Consider the following 17,592-nt stretch of genomic DNA (forward strand, 5'->3'; position numbering starts at 1 on the left):
GCTGACAATGTTCATTTTGTGACTTAACCCCTGTCAAGATAATTGATTCATTTACGTACACAACTCAGGTCACAATTGAAGAAAGGATGTCTACTATGTTTCCAAATGTGATTTTTATCGATTCTTCGCGCAATGATTGAAACTCGAATGAGTTTGTTTGCGTAAAGTTAAGGCCGAACATGAATTATGAGGAATCTTTTCGTGTTGGTTGTGACATTATAGGATTCTGCATCAATAACGCCTTCGATTGAGCACTTACTGATTGAAACAGCAATAAGGCGCTGTACGTACCCAGCGGAGCGTTGTTGACAGCAGACAGCAGCGAGAAGCAGCCACAGCCACAGCCAGACTGAAACCAATAGACCACAAGTTGTGGACTTGCCGGTTGGAAGAACAGGACATGTATCCAGGTGAGTGCAGGTCGATCAACACAATATCAATCTATTACATGCAGGAGTAGGTCTAATAAAGTACAACAAAACAGGAATGAGCAGGAGCTACAGTGGGTTTCAGAATGAATATATGGTTTTAAGGCGTTATAGCATTTATTACGTTCAAGTTATAGTTACAAATATACATCAAATTAAAGAACAACTCAAACAGTTTTTCTTGTATAGGTGTGCGCAAAGGGAAGACTATGGAATGACCAAGAGTGATTGAAGACATGTTGAAAGCGTCAGTCTTTCACGCGTCGGCTCATGAAATCAGTTCGGAAGGCTAGCCTTGAATTAGCAATTCCAGTGACCTCTATGTGAATACTTGTAAGGAGACAGTTACTACTACATGCTTATCGTTCTCAGTTGTTACAAGCTCTAAAGCCTGGAGGCTATAGGTTACTAGCCAACTTTGGAAACGTAATGTTGCTGCACATCGACTAAGAGCTTCTGAATCGTGTCGTCTTCAGTGATGAATCAACATTTCACCTAAGTGGAAATGAGAGCACACATAATGTTCGCTTCTGGACGTCATCAGATCCTGATGAAATGGTACTGTTACAACATGACTCCACTAAAATGAATTTTTTTGAGGGCATACCCCGGCAGAATAATTATGGGCCTTTATTTTTGGCCGTAGCAGCTGCAACTGCTCTTTCTTATCTTGATACGATAGAAGTATGGCTCTTTCCTCAACTGGAAGAAGCTGAACTTTTTTTGGCAGCAAGACGATGTTCCACGTCAATAGCATAACCGAGTCGGCGACTGTTTAAACGCCGTTGTAACAGACAGCTCGACTGGCCTCAAGGGGCCGGACGTCAGAAATTGTTTTGCATGACCTCTACGTTCATACGCGATCTGACACTGTGCTGCTTGTACCTTTGCTTTTTTTTTTCTTTTCTAATTTTCTGTTTCCAGTATGATGTGTAATAGTTTTGTAAGTATGATACAGCTGCCATTTACACGAAGAAAGAGGACAGAATATCTCCACGGAGATCCACCTCCACGTAATGCAGAATGGGCAACGGAGTCCGCCGACTCATCTCGGTGCGTGAGAGCTGCACGGTGAGGATCGTTGGTTACGGCTCAGCGGACTGACAAGGAAATGGTCCAGTTCGACGTACTGAATAATGCCCTGAAATTTTTTATACAGGGAGAACACACCGAAAGAAACACAGTGTGCGGTGAAAAATGAGCAGTTTTAAATTTTTTGAAAAACACCTACAGTGAGCCTTAGCAGCTAAAATTCTTACACTGCATTTCTTTCGGTGTAGTCTTCCTGTGTGAAAAATTTCAGGGTAGTTTCGAAATGTCGGATTGGACCATTCCTTTGTGACTAGAGCTTTATGGCCCACTCACAAGTAATGACATGGCGGGCTCTATAAGATCAAATGCAAAATAAAAAGTACAATATGGTTCATAAAGAATAATGTCTATGTGCCTCCGCTGCCGGATGATCTGCCTGACCTTGGAAAAGCTATTGTTACACAAATCAGTCCTGATACGCTGATTAAGGTTTGGGAAGAACTCTGTTATCGACTCGATGCGTGATGAATGGTGCTCGCATTGAACACTTGTAAGAAAAGCCGTCTGAGTTGTTCTTACATTTTATGTATTATTCATAATTCTAAGTTCAATGTAATAGATGCCACAGAGCCTTAAAATCTGTGTGTTCATTTGGAAACACCGTGCATAATAAAAATCAATGTGGATGCGTTACAGTTGTCAAGATAGGACAAAGTTGAAGTGTCGGTATGAATGACAATATTAACTGCATCGTCTGTAAAAGTAAGGAAAAACTGCAGGACTTTTGAAGGGAATGGTGTGATGAGTATAGGTAATAGACTTAGTAAACTGAAGAACGACGAAGGTAAAGAGGAGTAGCAGAAATGAGATTAGCGATAAGGTTAACATCAAAATTTTAGCAGCAAAATAAATGATAACGGCCGAAATAAAGAGGATAAAAATACAGGCTGTTAATAGCAAGGTGAGGAGTCGTGAAGCAGAAATTTTGTTGACATGGATTACAGTTTTAAGTGTTAGAAAGTCTTTTCTGAACATATTTCTCTGGTGCCTACCCCGGACAGAGGTGAAAATTTGATTATACGCTGTTGAAACAAGAAGAGAACTCAAGCATTTGAAGTGGAGTCCTACTCGTATGGTAAAGTGTTGAAGACTATATGGTTAGATCATATAACTAAAGAAGGGGTACTAAACCGCAACGACGAGAACAAATCGTACTAAAAGTAGGGATCGATTGATTGTACATCTACTGAGACAACAAGAATTGACCAATCTGATAATGGAAGGACGAGGAGGGGGGACGTGGTAGGTAAGTTTAAAATAATGATAGAGACCATGGTTTGACAACAGTAAGTTATTTCAAATTTACATACGACGTAGCGCTGGAAAGTAATGACTCAGAACGATTTATGTGAAAACCTTTAAAGCTATTTCAATGAATAAAGTTTTATTAACGTTCTAAATATGATTCATGTCTGCATGTTTACTTCTCAACGTAGTCACCCTGGCAGCGAACACATTTCTCCCAAAAACAGACTAATTTATTGATATTGTCACTGTCGACTGTTTGATCTTGTTGACGGATCCACAACCGCACTTCTGCTTCCACCGTGTTCTTTAAGTTTAAGAAAAATTTCATGCGGGCCAAGACGGGACCTTACGCAGGATGGTCGATGACAGTGAACTCATGGCTTCAGAGTGTTGCAGATGTCTCAGCGCTCGTTTGTGGTGTGAAATTGTCATGCTCGATGTGTCGAATTCGTGCTTTCAGTTTTCTAAGCGCCTCCATATACACCGACATAGTAACATTACACACCGCCATGTTACACGCTACAGTTCAGAGCCTTCCGACGGCAGAGGTTACGATTTGCTTCAGCGAAGCGGGAAAGTCGATCGAGTGATATGGATGAAGTGCAATATCTCAGTCGATCTTGAGAACAGAATAGAAATTCGTAGGCATTACTTTTCAGTACGCCCCCTGTAAGGTCTCAGGTAAATCCAACACCTTCCATGAAAACCCTGACATAAGTAAATCTACTAGTATGTCACATAGCTCCGAATAAATCGTGACATTAAATTAACCAAAGTAATACAAGTAACGAGTGAGCAAATAGAATGCCACAGACTAACACAAGAATGCCTAAATGCATGTCGTACCTTCCCACCGTGAGGCAGACGCAGTTCCGAGGGGAGAAACGAGAACAGAAGCCGAGAGCAGAAGCTAGAAGGCCCTACGATAAGGGACGTACTTGACACCCACGTCGCCAGCTAACCACTAGGGCTCACCATCCGCACGTTTTAGCGTGAGACTTTTTCGCGTGTCTGTTACATTAGGACCACCCTCAAGCCCATGTTAAAAGATAGAGCCCTCCAGAAGGACAGTATAGATCTTACGATAAAAGGACCACAACAGTTGCAGGTTTTAGCGTGAGGCTTTTTAGCGTCTCTGTTACGTTGCAAACTTTAAAAACATTGCCCCACCACGAAAAGTATAACGTTTCTCATTGGATAGACAGAATTTTTGTAGGCGGAGCTTAAGGTTAACAGTGAGACCCTGATTGGTCAGATGAAAACACAGCCAAATAGTTTTTTTTTAAACCAACTTCGGTAAATTGTAGTAAGGAGAAGTTAGGGGAGAGTTAGTTCCGAGACGGCGGGCTGGATGGCTGGTGCGCCGGCCGCTGTCGCCCTGACGCTGCCTCAACACCGACAAGGTAAGGAACGCACGCGATGCCGCATTTTTGAGCGCATAAGGCTTCACTCAGAACTGCAGAAGACTCATCTGTTACACCCCTTTTTTGCGTAATACTAGTGTCGATCGTTAATTAAAACTCATGGTGTTCACATTTGCCACTTGAAGAACAGATCTGAAACGCGATGATTTTTCTTTTATATAGTTATTGAGAAGCCACATCAGCCACTGTAATTTACTACAAGTTAGATAAGTAATTAAAGATAATTGAGGGTCACTGTAGACCATTTTGATAGTTTTCTCTTTTGTTAAACTTAAATTAAACCTAGATTATAGATGTGATATGGCATAGGTCATCCTTCGATCCATTGTAGAACTTGGAAACCCATTCAGGGAATATTCGTTCACATTTTTGTTGGACGCTGTTGGTTTTTATCATCCTGTATTAAAACACTTCCTTTTATCAATAGTGCAATTTATAAACAATGTTTTGTGAGTGGAATAAAATATCCAATGGTAAACTTAACTGCATTTTCTACGTTATTTTACCAGCTAACTAAAAATAGGAAAGCCTTGAACCCTTTCCACTAAATTTAGTTAGTATTAAGATTCTTTTACAGGGAATGCAGTGGAGCTGACGCTGAGATCATTTAGTATTTGGTTATATCATCGCTAGTCTCACTGAACTTTTCTGAATTCTACATGTCATGTGTGGTCTGGCGTCTCCTTACTAGCAACAGGTCCCAGGTTCAAACTAGTTAATTCCCTAAAAAACACGCTCAGAGCGTCGTTGCGCGAAAGTGGTAGGGAGACACGATATAGAACAAACAGACACCACCATGAATGTTTAGAAAATGGCGACCCTGCCAGGATAATAAAATACCATGATTGAAGGTCGACCAGGTGCCTAACTAGGTCAGAAAAATACCTGCTGAAAAATTTTCGTAGAAAATTTTTTTTTCTGAAGTTATACATAGTCGAAAACAATAGCTGCAGCGATAGATAGTAAAAGTATTGAAGAAAAAAAAGAGAATTCTAGCAGAGAAAATATTATAATTAAGTTATGAATTTGGAAAATTGTTAGAATTAAGTTTTCTCTCCTATGCAAGCGCGCAGGTGGCGGATACGTCGTTGACAAGTTGGTTCTGACCCAACAAGTAAGTGAATGGATTGTCAGTCTTGGTAGTGTGAAGTCGTGTGAACAAAAAATTTATGAAATTCGTGAGATCGTATGAGCGCATGTTGACGCTAAGTAGGGCGCGTGAATTGCTTTTAAAACAGAAAATAAGGGATTCCGAAAGATTAGCAATGGCAGATCGAGACCTTGACCGAATTGAGGTAGAGACCCAGCATGAAAATGGACAGAGAATAGAGGACAGTACAACAGACGATGCAGTATCGCGAGAGATAGGACATATAACGCACCATAACGAGGACAATGTACGCCAAGGCATAGAAAACACAGGTGAGCATACGACAGAGGAACTGGAAAGTAGTGAGACAGTAGATGAGGATTTTAACTTGTGACTTGAATACGTAGAACCCATAGTACAAGTAATCAGAGCTCCCTCACCACAGAGTACAAGGAATGCGAGCAGAAACGTGTCACAGCACAGTTCAATGCAATCGGTTGCAAACCAACAATTAGGCGAAAACACAAAGCGTAGTACGTCGGAAGAAAACGCAATAGGACCCACCAATCTGGCAGAATTATTACAACAATTTACGGAAATCATGACAAGACAAAATAAAGACATAGCCAACCAAATACAAATTCAGAATGCAGAAACCACGAGACAAATGCGTGAGATTAAAGAACAAAACAAAAAATTCAGTTACACCTAAGTCATATTGAGGACGAGGCAAAAGAGTCTCGAGAAGTGATAGGAAACTTAATAACAGGTTACAATCAATTGAGAACAGACATTGACACGGTACAAGCGGACGTACAAACATTGCATAATGACATTCAGGACGAGATCAAAACATTACGTAAAACACCCAGAGAGAGGTCAAGAAACTAAAGAAACAGATAAACGAAATTACTAGACAAGCAGTAGGTACAGCGGGTGAAATTGTTGAAAACATTGTGTTACACAAACGTATCACAATAGCAGCGATGAAAAGATATGATAACCGTATAGTCAAAATAGAAGCGCAAACGAAGCGACAGTTTCAGAAATTGCGAGCAGAGTTGTTGCAAACCATTGAAGAGCGTAGTGAACAGGATCAAACAAGCACAGAGTCTGCAGCCACATCCGTATCTCTAACAGCACCGGAAAAACAAACAATTAAAGAAGATATTACGCATTTGCGATTCCAATTACAGGCGGAAAGTAACATACGTGAAATCAGACAGTCTGCACCGCGGGTACGCGAAAGTTACAGTCGACAATATCCAATGGATCTACCACAACAGGAAAGAACGACGAGAGAAATGATCAGAAACAAAAGTGGCGAAGAATCGCGAATTTCATATGGAACTATGACGAAGTACGACAACGATCATTTCCTCACAGTCAGAAAATTTCAACATTTTCGAGAAGGAAACTCATTACATCCACGAACTTTTATTGATCAATTCCGAGTAGGATTACCAGAACACTGGACGCTAGCACACAAATTAGACTTTATATGTGCACACATGTTAGGAAGAGTCGCAGAAACCATGCAGAATGTTGCAGCGACATGCCGATCGTACGAAGATTTCAGAGAGAAGTTTCTCTCACGATATTGGTCCAGCGAACCACAAAACAGAGTGAAGTACGAATTATTACAGAACCCATATTTTGAAAATTCAGGAGAGAAGAGTCCCGTGAAATTTTTCGAATTAATGGCAAACAAAAATCAATGCTTAGATGTACCATACAGTGACGGAGAGTTGATTAAATTATGCGCGATGAAGCTACCATTGAAATACCAGCAATCACTAGTAGGTCGCGGAGGCTATGACGTCGAAGCATTTAAAGGTATTCTAAGGGAACTAGAGTTCAAATTTTCGGAAGATGACGCAAGAAAAAGACAAAGCGCACGTGAAAACGAAAGCAAAAAGCAGTGGAATCCAAAAGACACAGTACGAAGAAACAATAATTACAAACACGTGATAACTTTGCACCAAGAAACGACAATAGGTTTCAACAAAGAACCGGTTATGGATTTAGAAGAGGATATGGCAATAACTATAATTCACCCAGGAACGGCAACAACTATTACAGAGGGAATAACGACAACTGGAACGGGTACTGGAGAACCAATAGACCGACAAATTATCATCAAAGAAACCACTATCAACAAGGTGAACAAGAAAAGCGAATACAGATAGAAGAGGTGGAGGTTAGATCACCAAAGCCCGATAAACGTTCGAATTGACAGCTAAGCGCCCATGCCAAAGAGAATGACGCACCGACCCAGGACAATTGCAGTACTTTGAACAGAGAAATCAAAATCTTATCACGAGAAGAGAAGAAGGAAGAAACAAATTCGCTGGGACCAGATGAAAACGAAGAAGAGAAAATAACAATATTGTGTTGGGACGAAATTAATTGGGAGAATACTGACGAGGAAGATGAATTACCAGAGGCATGCGCATCGAATGTAGGAAGAAAGGACGAAGTAATGAGTATTGCAGAGCTATTCGAGATGGAAACCAGGGAAAGCGAATTCAATGAGGATAATGCGCAGTCGAAAGAAGTTGAAAATAAGTTACGAGTGGGCACACAACCCAACGTATATAATGAAGGAAGTTATGAAGGGATAATTAGAGCATTTAGATGCGATTATGAGGAAGTAGCGACTAAGAAGGAGAAGATAGACGAGGATGAGGAAAAAGTAGAGAATGTTGAAGAAAGCGTATTTGAAAGAAGAAATAGAGAAGAGGAAATAGAAAAGAGAGAAGTTGCAGTCGAAGCTTATCCTACAGAAAGTTCGAATTCACAAGGGAAATTCCAAAAAAGACTGATGTATGATTCAGTGGAGGATTCGTTGATGCAAGAAGAAGAAGAACAGAACTAACCCTTTCAAACTGAACCAATTGTGAAGGCTATGGTAAAGCATATCCCAGTCAATATTGTAATTGATAGCGGAAGTGAACTGACTGCGATCTCAGAAAATTTATTCATGCAGTGTAATGCCAATGACGAATTGCAAGTTCTGAAAACAAGTAAGATTAAAGTAAGAGGTCCTATTAGAAACAATGCTGGGGAAGTTACGAGACAAGCAAGGTTAACTCTTTCTTACCAAGGTGAAAAGACCGAAGCCAACTTCGTGATTATACCTAAACTAAATGTAGATTTGATTATAGGTGCAGATTTTTTAAATGAGAGACGAGCGATAATAGATATGGGGAAAGGTAGCGTAACATTCGGGAATGTCACACTTCTCTTTGAGCAAAAGCTAAAAGTAAAAGAAATACCAGTTATGAACAAATAATTAAGAATGCTGTGAGATAAAGAGGATGAAGAATTAGAATGGTATTCACAAAAGGAGGAATTGCCTCAACTAATGTTAGAAGTCCATAAATAAATCAATGAAAAATTGCAAAATTCAGTACAAGTTTGAAGATTAATTTTATTACTGGTAAATAATAAACACAATATTTCAAGATTATGTTTCAGAAGAAAGAAGAATGAAGAGAGAGGAAGGTGGGAAAAAGACAGTAGTTTCAGTAATAACACCAATAGTATGGTAGATTAAGGTGAAGGGATAAAGCGTAGATAGTCTAACAGCATGAAATACTAAAATGCTGTACACCACGACATTACGCAAAAATAAAAAAAAGAAACAATTTGAGGATTCTTGAGTAGACGTTAAGACTCCAAATATCTTAGAATTGTAACATGGAAAGTGCCCCGAAATTTGTAAAGTTTTTTAAGAAGGCGTAAAACAAGTAGGTACTAAATATATGTTAGATGATTACAAGTAAAACTTTTTGTAACAACCATTGTAAAAACTCCAGCAAGGAAGAGATGCAACGCCCCACAAGTTGCAATGCGAGATGTATCAAGAAAGAAAAGGACGTAATTAGCAACACACGATTCCTACATAGCAGGAGCGTCGAGAGAAGGGAAAGGACAGCGAAACCAACAGAAGGCCCTTGTATAGTAAGTGGGCAATAAATTTGCCCGCTAGGAGGAACCCTGCTGGGATGGAACACTGAGCCGCACACTGACAGACCCATGCAGAGACGTGAGGGAACGCCAAACGTCAGTATGGACAGATAAGAAGACACCCCACATTCGCCGCTCGTAAACTCCAAGGCGCCCCCCACTCAACGGAGCGAGCAAAAAACGGCCCGACGAGAAGACCGCTTGGGCAAGCCACCACTGGCAAAAAAAATGCGTAAAAGTCACACTACTGCTATTCAACAGCACGCTGATGCACGAAACTGAAGAACTTACACAAAGTAAAAATGACACGCCCAAACAATTTATCAAACTGTTACTAGGAGGAGAACTTCAAAGTGACTAGTTATCAATAAATAGTTCCATATCCTGCCCAGAGAAGAACCAAGAAGCAAGTAAGAAGCAGAGAAAAAGCAGGAAGAACAGAAGTTGAAGATTCGCAAGATTGAGACCAAGAATGAAGATGCATGAAGAATAGACGACATACTTTCCCAAATCCCTATCCTATTGTAAACTAGTCGTCTGTGAAGTATTACAACGAAAAACGACCGCATTCAGCGACACATAACGATGACTTTCACGCATACCAAGCCAGTAAACCACGAGATTCTGCACTCAGAGCACCATTCCATTATGGGACGTCCACAACAGTAACACACACTTGCAAAGCCAACAAGGAACGACTAATGAAGCTGTACATCAAATACTTGTCCACATCCATCTCGCTCAAGTACATCACCTTCGTGCAAAAACATTCGCCAACCTCATGCTTTAACATTCATAGGATTGTGTGAAATCAAATTATGTGATGTAGGAATTGTGCAAAAGAAACGTATGAAAAACTAAATAAGTTAAGCACACCAGACAGCTAATAAACTGCAAAATAACAGTCATTGACTATGGACTTCAATAAAAAATAGACTATCGATAAAAATAAGTCATTAGTTCTGAAATGGACAGTATATAAAGAAACAATATGCCACTTATTTTCTCCTCATAAAAATAAAAGAATAACTATATTTACTTAGTTTCTCCTTATAAAAACAAAGAATAAAAAATTATCTTCTTGGGTGTTTTCCTTTTTTTCAACATTTGTACCATTTATTAGGATAATATCTCAATACTTGTATATGTATATTTCTTTACCAAAGCAATTCTTGGAAATATTCTTATTTGTTAGTGTAAAAACGTTGAAATGCGAGTCTAGAAACAAAAACATTTTACTTGTACATGATATTTAGAAAATGTGTTAGGAATAGATTTTACTTAATTAATACATCTATAAAAACAATATTTCTAAGAAAACCGATGTGGAAGACTCCTCACTTTCGATAACAGACTTCTTAAAAAACAAATTTCACTCTTAAATAAGGAAAGAAAATAATTAAAAATTAATAATAGTATTCTTCTCTTGTCATTTTTAATTATAGTGTGGAAGAATATAAAAATATTAATTAGTAATACAAACTAGCATAAAACAGAATAATGTGGCTGAAGAATAGGCAACAAAATTTAGACATCAGAATAATTTTTGACTGACTTAGACAACGGTTCAATCATTGCCTAAATTCAGTGCAAAAATTAATTTCGAAGGGTGGTGATATGTAAGGTGTCAGGTAAATCCAACACCTTCCATGAAAACCCTGACATAATAAGCAAATCTACTAGTATGTCACATAACTCCAAATAAATCGTGACATTAAATAAACCAAAGTAATACAAGTAACGAGTGAGCAAATGGAATGCCACAGACTAACACAAAAATGCCTAAATGCATGTCGTACCTTCCCACCGTGAGGCAGACGCAGTTCCGAGGGGAGAAACGAGAGCAGAAGCCGAGAGCAGAACCGTGTTATGCTAGAAGGCCCTACGATACGGGACGGACTTGACACTCACGTCGCCAGCTAACCGCATGTTTTAGCGTGAGACTTTTTTCGCGTCTTTACATCAAGGACCACCCCACAGCCCATGTTAAAAGCTAGAGCCCTCCAGAAAAACAGTATAGATCTTACAATAACGCTAAAAGGACCACACCAGCTGCAGGTTTTAGCGTGAGACTTTTTAGCGTCTCTTACATTGCAAACTTTAGAAACATTGCCCTACCACGAAAAGTGTAACGTTTCTCATTGGATAGACAGAATTTTTGTAGGCGGAGCTTAAGGTTATCATTGAGACCCTGATTGGTCAGATGAAAACACAGCCAGATAGTTTTTTAAACCAACTTCGGTAAATTGTAGTAAGGAGAAGTTAGGGGAGAGTTAGTTCCGAGACGGCGGGCTGGATGGCTGGATGGCTGGTGCGCCGGCCGCTGTCGCCCTGAACCCTTTCCATTAAATTTAGTTAGTATTAAGATTCTTTTACAGGGAGTGCAGTGGAGCTGACGCTGAGATCATTTAGTATTTGGTTATATCATCGCTAGTCTCACTGAACTCTTCTGAATTCTACATGTCATGTGTGGTCTGGCGTCTCCTTATCAGCAACAGGTCCCAGGTTCAAACTAGTTAATTCCCTAAAAAACACGCTCAGAGCGTCGTTGCGCGAAAGCGGTAGGGAGACACGATATAGAACAAACAGACACCACCATGATTGTTTAGATATTGTCACTGTCGACTGTTTGATCTTGATGACGGATCCACAACCGCACTTCTGCTTCCACCGTGTTCTTTAAGTTTAAGAAAAATTTCATGCGGGCCAAGACGGGACCTTACGCAGGATGGTCGATGACAGTGAACTCATGGCGTCAGTGTGTTGGAGATGTCTCAGCGCTCGTTTGTGGTGTGAAATTGTAATGCTCGATGTGTCGAATTCGTGCTTTCAGTTTTCTGTGCGCCTCCATATACACCGACATAGTAACATTACACACCGCCATGTTACGCGCTACAGTTCAGAGCCTTCCGACGGCAGAGGTTGCAATTTGCTCCAGCGAAGCGGGAAAGTCGATCGAGTGATATGGATGAAGTGCAATATCTCAGTCGATCTTGAGAACAGAATAGAAATTCGTAGGCATTACTTTTCAGTCCCCCCCCCCCCGCCCCTCCCCCCCCTCCCCCCCCCCCCCCCCAGATTGCACTACCTTCACAGGAGTGGAAAGTATTGCGCAAGGTAGACTACCGGACTGAAGACCGTAAGTGGTGAACTCCGAAGAAGCACAGAAATACTGATTCTGCTACTGTGGAGACGCTTGTATGGCCTTCCATACCTAACTCTCCAGTACAGCTAGGTGTTCTGTACTTGGTTCCCGCCTCCGAATGATTTTGATTACGAGAGCAATCTTTTATTCAGGCCATTCGCACAAAATTCTCCTGCATGGTGTCAGTCATTTTAAGGAAATAACAGTTCTTCATATACTAATATTACCTTCACTATATCGTGTGAAAAAAGTTACAAGACAAATTTTCAAAATGGAAAAGTAAAAAGTTTTGAAGTTACTTAATGTGATTTTTGGAATTTTGCATACAATCTCCTTTCATTAAATTAAGTTTTCTTCATTTACAATATTTTCAGAGTATATTTTCCATAACAGAATGCTTCGCAAAATATAGTGAATTCAGTGTAGAGGACCGCCTTCTTCGTTTTGCTAGCAGTTTTTAATTTCTAATGAGTTGCAGAGTATAGAAATTGGCTATTACACCACAAATATTTCGGACTCTTAAATTATTACTTCGTCATTTTAAAGGAGAAAATCAGGAATTGCAAGCGTCCCGTCAGTCTTTTTAAAAATACTGTTTATTTTATTTTGTAAACCAGGTTAAGTCTTTTTTTACTGTGCTTCACACAGGAAAAGGTTCCCCACATTCTGAAAATTGTTAGGTCACCTGTACGTCTCAAAGAAACACAATGATTTATTTTAATAGCCAACATGGGTACGAATACTAGGGTTAACTACAGGCTGTAACTGTCGACCGCGTCCGTGAAAGAAATATTTGTCCGCAGGTAGAAGAAATCAAAGCCTGTGGACCATTAGAGAAGGGGTCAGGTCTGTGGGCTTATATAATTTCGAAGTCTCTCTGTGCTCTGCCTCTAATGTGTAGAACATTACGGGATTTTCATTTCTGAACAATGTAGAACCAGTTCTGGGAACAACTCTGAATTTCCGTAAAATATTTTTCGTGACGTACTTGCAAGAACCGCATTGTAAGTGGATTTACGTGTGAAGAAATGGCTTAAATTGTTTTTACAGTTTGAATAAAGCAACTTTAGTGCGAGCAAAGTGATTGAGTTAATCATCTTGGTATTGAAGCTCTTTTTTTCCGTGTTTGCTTTAACAATACATATGTTTTTGGATAGGGTCCGCCTTTAGCAAAACACAGTTTTGTTTTATAACCCAAACATGTTTCACTGCAGTTGCAGCATCCTCAGTGGGCTTTTATTTTCCATCTTTTTACCAGACAACACGTCAGAAAAACCACACCATGTGGTAAAAAGATGGAAAATAAAAGCCCACTGAGGATGCTGCAACTGCAGTGAAACATGTTTGGGTTATAAAACAAAACTGTGTTTTGCTAAAGCCGGACCCTATCCAAAAACATATGTAAAGTGATTGAGATTTGACGACAGAAATTTTCCAAGCAACTTTGCCGATTTACTTATCTGTGACGCTAGCGGAATCTAAAAAAGGTGTTGGGAAGGAAATGTTGTATAATAACATGGGAAGAAAGCGTTTTTGATTCTTTTAAAGAACTTATGGTACAGAGTTACGGCGCCGGAGAAGCCGCAGCTTAAGACAATCGTCCTGGTACGCCACTATTTTTACCAGTATTTTTCAAAGTGCCGTAACCAGTCGTATCTGGTGCCACTATAGAGTGGTAAGCAACACAGAGTTCCTAGATGGGCAATAGCGAGCTGACAAGGTGAACGCAGAAAAATTCCTGCGAACGTCGCTAGGCCACGCAATTCATGAAAAACGATTTAGACACACGTTGCTCCAAAAACTCGCATTTTCATGCGTCCTGCACTAGACGTGTATAAGTTCTACCGCACTGGTAGCCCCTGACATATAATGCCAATAATTACCTCTGCAAACATAATTATGCTAAACAAACAATGCCCCTACTATCACAACGTGACTGTTTACATTAGATAATTCGTATGCGCGAAAACAATTTTTTCCTCTACTTGCAAACAGTAACTGTAGAAAGAGCTAAGTAGAAAAAGATATGAAAGCAATCCAAACAGATGTAAAGAGTTTTCAGAGGTCGCAATAGTGATCGCAGTGAAAAGATGACAGAGAACTCTTGACGAGACGTAATTGTAATATTTTGCTTGAATGTTAACGTACGCTATTTTAGTTTTAATAGTAAGGTTGTCAGTGATGCATAACGTCCCTCTTCTAGCGTCCGACACGGAGTTCCTCTCTGTGACTAGCTTGCGATTTTTTAAGTAAATACATGACGAAACAAGTTACTGTTGTTCTCATCTTCTGTATTTCCTCTACCTGGTGAGATTCACAGACTTAACGGGTACTTAACTATCAGTCGACATAGAGCTTTGTAAGCTAAATCTTCTGTGGGAGAACAGCATTTCAGTATGATCTTCCAGTGACCCTCACTCTGACCTATAATCAGTGCATCTAATTTTTTTGTGGCCATCTCACTTTAAATCTCCCCCAACGGTTATTACCTGATATTAAACAGTTATGTTACAGTAACCGATCGACAATCCTGTAATCAAACAGTAATGAATCTTCCAGCGTGTCTGTGCAGAAAATGCAAGGTGCTACACAAGCGTTCCAGAAATTTGTATGAGCCGCGCTTACAAACGATAGTGTTATAAAACGCCGCCAGGAGCATCTTAATACATGTTTCGTTAAATTTTTCGTACATGAATACGTCTAGCGGCTTAGATCTAAGTGCACGAGTTTTTTTGCTGGATGGCTATTCTCCGTTGTGACGTTTGCCTGTGTTTGTAATTTTGCAACCGACATGCCTTATCACGTTATGTTTTAAACTTAGTAAATCAACCATTGAAATCAACTAAATATTAGCGCAAGCTTTAGCTAATGACGCTCTGGGCCATAGAGAAACCTACGACTGGGGTGAGAGTAGATTTTCCACCGAAAGATGGATCTCTGGTCGGCTACCGAACGAGGAAGGTAGGTGGCGCTCGGGGAGAGAAGTGAGGTGACTCACGAGAAGGAAGTGATGCGGGGTCGCCAGAGTAGAGCAGGGATCTCGCGAGAGAGGTTGTGAAGACCTGCGCCGTGTCCTCCAGCTTGCCGTTTGGGACCCGTCTCTTTCTGACAATGCATTGTTGTCATCACCATCATTCTAAAACTGGACGCGTGGATTTGCCGCACGTCGAGATTTTATTTCCTTTGGCCTTCCTCTTGGTTTCTCGGAGCAAACGTGAAAGGAATGAAGATTATTGTTTAGGAAGATGAGACATTAAATGTCTGTGTACTCAGTCTTCTGCCTAGTCTGATGCAGCCTGCCAGGAATTCCTCCCCTGTGCCAACAGCTTCATATCACAGTAGCGGTTACAACACACGTCCTCAATTATTTGCTGGATATATTCCAACTGGGAGGAGCACAGCACAGAACTGCTGAAGCGTCTTAACAAATCGCTATTTGCAATGCGAACTATGTCAGGGGATATAAAAATGAAAAAGCTGGCATACTATGCTTACTTTCACTCCATAATGTCATATGGGATTATTTTTTGGGGTAATTCATGAAGCCAAGCTACAGTTTTACGGGCACAAAAACGTGCAGTAAGAGTTATATGTGGTGTGAAATCAAGAACATCCAGCAGAAGCCTGTTAAGGAAACTAGGGATACTAACTACTGCTTCCCAATATATTTATTCCTTAATGAAATTTGTCATGAAAAATATATCACTTTTTCAAACCAACAAATTCATGAAATCAATGCTAGAAATAAGAATAATCTTCACAAGGATTTTAAGGTCACTTAGTCTTGTACAAAGTGGTGTGCATTATTCAGGAACACACATTTTCAATAACTTGCCAGCAGCCATAAAAAACTTAACAGCCAATGAAATTCAGTTTAAGAGAAGCCTAAAGAATTTATTGGTGGCCAACGCCTTCTGCTCCTTCTCAGTAAAACCAATTGATTTGTGTATATATATGTAAGTACAATCTAACTTGTGCACCATTTCAATGCAGTATTGTGTTCATTGTAAATAAGTATTATAGTGGTTGTATTACTCTATATTATTTTATAAATAAATAAAAAACTTTTTTGTTTTAAATTCAGTGCATTAGTATTTGTAAAATGACTCCTTCATATAGTGTTCATTAAAAAATGACGATCATTCCACTTGGGACCTATCGAATGGTACATTAACCTATTTGTTTTAGTTGTAAATATTTGTCATGTATTGTTGTTCTTCTGACATGTTCTACATCCTGGAGGACCTCCTCACTACGGATCAATCGTACAGAAAGCAAAATCCAATCCAATCGAATCCAACCTCTGCCCTCCTCCACAGTTTTCACGCTCCTACAGCTTCCTCTAGTACTATGGAAGTTATTCAGTGATGCCTTAACAGATAACCTACCATCAGTCCCTTCTTCTTGTCAGTGTTTTCCATGGGTTCCTTTCCTCCTCGATACGCCGAAGAACCTCCTCATCCCTTACCTTATCATTCCAACTAATTTTCAACATTCATCTATAGCATCACATTTCAAATGCTTCGATTCTCTTCCGTTCCGGTTTCTCCAAAATCCATATTTCACTATCATACACTGCTGTGCTCAGAAATTTCTTCCTCAAATTAAGACATATGTTTGATACTAGTAGACTTCTCTTATCCAGAATTGCCCTCTTTGTCTTTCCCTTCTTGATTCGTCCATCATGATTTATTTTGAAGTCTAGGTAGCAGAATTCTTTATGCCCATCTACTCGGTGATCACCAACCCTGATGTAAAGATTCTCTCTAATCTCATTTCTGCTACTTCTCATTACTTTCGTCTTTCCTTAACTCACACTCACTCCATGTTCTTCGCTCATTAGACTCTTCGTTACATTCAGTAGATCCTGTAATACCTCTTCACTATCACTGGGGAAGGCAATGTTATCAGCGAATCCTGTCATTGATTTCCTTTCACCTAAAATTTTAATTCCACTCTTTAGCCTTTCTCTTACTACCGTCACTGCTTCTTCGAGGCATAGGCTGAACAATACGGGTGGAAGACTACATCCCAGCATTACACCCTTTTTAATCCAAGCACTTCGTTCTTGATGATCCACTATTATTGTTCCCACTTGTCTCTTGTACACATTGTATGTTACCCGCCTTTCCCTATAGCTTCCCTTATTTTTTTACCAGAACTACGAACCTATGCAGACCATTTAACTGAAGA

The sequence above is a fragment of the Schistocerca gregaria genome, chromosome 2, assembly GCF_023897955.1.
Source record: "Schistocerca gregaria isolate iqSchGreg1 chromosome 2, iqSchGreg1.2, whole genome shotgun sequence".
NCBI classification, from domain to species: domain Eukaryota; kingdom Metazoa; phylum Arthropoda; class Insecta; order Orthoptera; family Acrididae; genus Schistocerca; species Schistocerca gregaria.